The following is a 5000-nucleotide window of genomic DNA, read 5'->3' as shown; positions in this document are numbered from 1 at the left end:
GTTTTTTTTGTTTTTTTTTCGTCCAATCCTTTGCTCGTCGATTGCATCCCTCGTTAAGCGATGTACTCACCCCGTTCAGTCGGTGGTTCGGCTCACTCACTCTCGAGGGGACATTTAGGAAACGTTCTCAGAAGGTACTTAGTAAAGTGTCTGTGCATCTCTCATGCCGATAAGCCTTAAGGTGTGCCCGGTGCAAGATTGAGTAGCTTGTATCTGAGTTCGTAATAATGATGTCCAGCACGGCAAGGGAGCGGACTCATTAAAGCGGTCATAAATCACTTCAGGGCGCGCCTATGATGTCTGTGGCGTCGGGAGGTGAAGGGGGGGGGGGGGGTGATACGCTTTCTTGTATGTTGATTGAAGTGAGAGCTTGATTTCACTTGATATATTTCTCTCTCTCTCTCTCTCTTGCTCTCTATCTCTCTCTTTCTCTCTCTCTCTCTCTCTCTCTCTCTCTCTCTCCTGCTCCCTCACTCCCCCCTCTCTCCCTCTCTCTCCTCCTCTCCTGTCCCACTCTCCCTCTCTTTCCTTCTCTCCCTCCTTTTCCCCCTCTCCCTCCCTTTCCCTCTCTCCCTCTCTTTCTCCCTCTCCCTCTCCTTCTCCTTCTCTACCTCTCCCTTCTACGAAAATCCCTTTTTTCCCCCCTCTACCACACGCGCTACCCCATTCCTCGCGGAAGTGGGTTAGCAGTGTGCAGGGTAACAGCGACAAGGGAGCCTGGTCTTTATTGCATACGACGCCGTCCCGAGTGCTCACCGGCGGTCTGAGAGATGCTGTAAAATGCAAATAAAACACGACTTCCGGCGGCGGACACAGGGTTACGGGCGGGCAAACCACGTCGTTACTGGCGGGCCAGCGGGAACAACGTCGTTACTGGCGGCGTGTTCCTGTTTTTTGTTTTTTTTTCCTGTTTTTATTGATTTAATTATTTATTTGTTTATAATTATTGGGGCTGCTCTTTTTTTTTTTTTTTTTTTTATTGGGTGGCTATTGTTTACGATGATGAGTGTGATTTCCTTTCAATTTACGGCTGGGAAATGTTGGATTATTTCCTCTATGGGCATTTAGGTTTCCATATCTTTAGTTATCATTCCATGTATAAATTTGATTAGAATTAGAACACTGATTTATAAAAAGGAGTCCTCTGTGTCGTCTTGTGTTTTGTGGTCTTCAAAAAAATAAACTTGAAATAACGAATGCGCAAGGATGTGGGGTATAATAAAATGAGAGAGAGAGATTCAGATGGATAGAGAAACAGACAGACAACAGAAATCCACTTCGAAGACCTTCCGAGTGCCAAAAGAACCCTCGAAGAACCCCCGATGAACCTTCGATGAACCCTGAGCCAAGGTTTCGCGAGCACAGGGTCCAGCGAGAGCAACTTTTCGTTTCGCGATCCTATCAACACGCTGGGGTTCAGAGGGAGAGGTTCGGAGGGAGGTTGCCTTGGTTATCGTGAATCGCTGATGAATGGTGAACGAGGATCTCTGAGGGTTTGCGGAGGGCTAGTGATAAGGGTGCAGGGAGAGACGGCAAAGAGAATGCGGATTGGTTTATTTTTATCATCATTGTTATTATTATTATAATGATACTAATAATTATTAGTGTTATTTACAACCCATTTTCTAATGAATTATTGATCTATGTGTTTTATGCCTAGTGATCAGTATCATCATTACTGTTATAAATGTTATTAGTCATATTCATATTATTATTATTTCATTGTTTTTTCCATTATCATATTATTATTTCTATTTTGTTACATTACCTTACGGATCAACAGTCACTGGATTATACGCTACCACTTACTGTTAAAGGCGATGCGGGTAATTTCTACGAACAGAAAAGGGCCTGCATTCAAATGTCGAGCAGGAATCACAGTTCAATTATCATCAAAACCCATGCAAACGAGACACACAAAGGAAGAAAAGCGTAAAAAGCAGGGCAAGAAAAAAATATTTAAGTTCAAATAACCGATGTATATCATTAGACATTACACATTACGACATCAACACAGAAGACATGTTATAGATTTGATACTTTAGATATATTGCAACTTCTATACAGTAGATATATGACGACTTCGATACAGTAGACATTTTACGACTTCGATACAGTAGACATTTTACGACTTCGATACAATAGATACACAACGATTTCAATACAGTAGATAGATAACGACTTCAGTACAGCAGACGCATTACGGCCAGTCTGTTGGAGCTTCGGGAAAACGGAGGATCGAGAACGCCTTTTCACGAACCGACTCTCGACATGCTAATCGACTCAGGAAACGAAGACGAACGGTGTTATTATAAGATATCTTGAGGAGAAGAGGGAGGAAAGGGGAGGGATGGGTGGGGGAAGGGGAGGGGGAAAGAGAGGAGGAGGAGAAGGAAGAGGAGGAGGTGGGAGGGAAAGGAAGAGGGAGCGAGAAGGGGAGAAGGAGAAGAGGAGGGGAAATTAATGGGGGAAGAGTAAAAAGAGAGGGAGAGTGATATAGAGGGGAAGGGGTGATGAATAGGGAGAAAGAAGAACTACAAAAAGTTGAGGATGAGGTGAAAATCAGAAGAGAGACAAAAAAACAAAACAAAACAAAAGGTACAATACGAAGAAGAAAGGCGGAGAATCAGATCGAGAAGGAAGAGGAAAGAAATGAAAAAAGAAGGAAAAATAGAAGAGGTCATTCACGCCCCCAGTCCCCCCCCCCCCCCCAAAAAAAAAAGGTTCTTGAGATGCATCGTTAAGGCGTAGACCGAACCGGGAACCGAGCCAGCCGAGGGTCACGGGGAGGTCACGCAAACACGGTCTTTAAGAAACTGAAGGTCAAGATGTAACGAACGTCGAACTTCCTGTGTGAAGGAGGTTGCAAGGGAGGTGGGGGAGGGGAGGAAGGAAGGGGGAGGGAGGTGGGCAAGGGGAGGAAGGGAGGGTGAGGGGAGTTGGGGTAAGTGGAAAGAGAGGAAGGGGGGGAGGGAGGAGGGGTAGGGGAGGAAGGGAGGTGGGGAAGTTGAGGAAGGGAGGTTGGGAGGAATTGGGGAAGGGGAAGAAGGGAGGTTGGGAGGAAGTGGGGAAGGGGAGGAAGGGAGGAATTGGGGAAGGGGAGGAAGGGAGCTGAAAAGAAGAAGGAGATGGAAAGGAGTGAAAAAGAGAAAACTATTTTTTTTTTTTTCATTTGACAAGTTTATTTAATCAAAAGCTTACATCTCAAAAGGATGACATAACGTATAATACCCTCACCCCTATCTTAATAAGTCCCTATGTGGGCTTACATTTCACATACAAAACATAGGTATATCAACAAATAACACACACAAAAAAGGGTTTAAGGAAAGATATTAGGGTGGGTGGAAAATGAAGTTAGGAATTAAAATAGGTTAGAGGAGATTAGGATAAGCGGAAAAGGAGGAAAGAGAAAGAAGAGAAGAGGTGAGAAAGAAGAAAAGGAAAGAACGAGGGAATTATTGCAAGGAGACAATAAATGACGGGAGTGAAGAATGGCCCTGGGGTTGAGAAAAGGAGGAAGTGTTGATAAAGACTGGAAAGAGAGAAGAGGAATTTGTTTTATTAGTATTAACAGTATTAATAACAACATTATTACTTACTAATTGCTGTCATTATTAGTTGTTGTTCTTTTTATCACTATTCGCAATAATGTTAGCACTTTTATTGTTATTATTATTTTAATATTATTATTATTATTATTATTATTTCATTATTATTATTATTTTATTATTATTATTATTTATCATTATTATTATTATTATTATTATTATTATTATTATTTTATTATTATTATTATAATTATTATTATTATTAATCACGATTAACATTATTATTGTCATTAGTCATTTTATAATCATGATGGTGATGATGATTATTATTATTACCGTTATTATAATTGTTAACATCAGTATCATTGCTGCTGTTATTATTGATATCATTGGTGTAGTTATCATCATCATCATCATCATCATCATCATCATCATCATCATTATCATTATCATTACTGCTGTTAATTAATTTTTTATTAGTTTCATTATCACCATCATCACCATCAACATTGCCATCATCACATATTATCATCTTTTCTATTTTTTCCGTAAGCACTACTATTGGTATTATTACTGCTAATACTTTCACCATTCTCACCAACATTCTTATAACTATAATTATTATAATTATTATTATATTATATTATTATTATTGTTATTATTATTATTATCATTATTATTATTATATTATTATTATTATTATTATTATTATTATTATTATTAATATCAATATTAATATTAATATCATTATCATCATTATTGAAATCATCTAACACAAAACAGGTGGGGGGCGCATGGGGGAGGGGGGGGGGGGGGGGGGGCGGAGGGGGGGAGGCGTTGAAGAGGACACCGATGTTGCATGGTGTGCAAGAGAGGAATTCAGGGCTGGGTAATGAATCATGCATCTTGATTATCAAAACTCCCTTTTCTCTTTCTCATTTTCCTTTTTATGTGTCCGGTGGAATGTGTGACGATGGTGATGGTCATGAATTTATTGTTCTGGTGATATTTTTAGGATCTGTTTTATTATCATTGGTGTTTCAAATTGCATTGTTGCTGTTATGATGGTTGTCGTTATAGCTAAGTCTGTTGTTGTTCTTGTTGTCAAGTTTTTATTGTCTTATTTTTTTTCATTATGCTGTTACATTATATATACACATGTAAAAATTAATGTGGATATACACATATATACAATGCACAAATTTATTGAGACTGATAGCATTATATCAACACGGTAGATTCATTCATACATATATACATATATATACACACCTATATATACGCAGACATCCATCTTCCCCATTACCCATACATCCATTTAAACCCATGACGTCAGAGCTAAGACATCAGTCGCCCCACATACCTGGTAACACTGACTCGTCCCTCCAGCTCCCCGCTGTGGTAACATTGCCTCTAACCTCAAACCTCACTGGTGCCTGCGCTAACCCT

The sequence above is a fragment of the Penaeus chinensis genome, chromosome 16 (assembly GCF_019202785.1).
Source record: "Penaeus chinensis breed Huanghai No. 1 chromosome 16, ASM1920278v2, whole genome shotgun sequence".
Classification (NCBI taxonomy): Eukaryota; Metazoa; Arthropoda; class Malacostraca; order Decapoda; family Penaeidae; genus Penaeus; species Penaeus chinensis.
Note: the sequence above shows the minus strand (reverse complement) of the source record.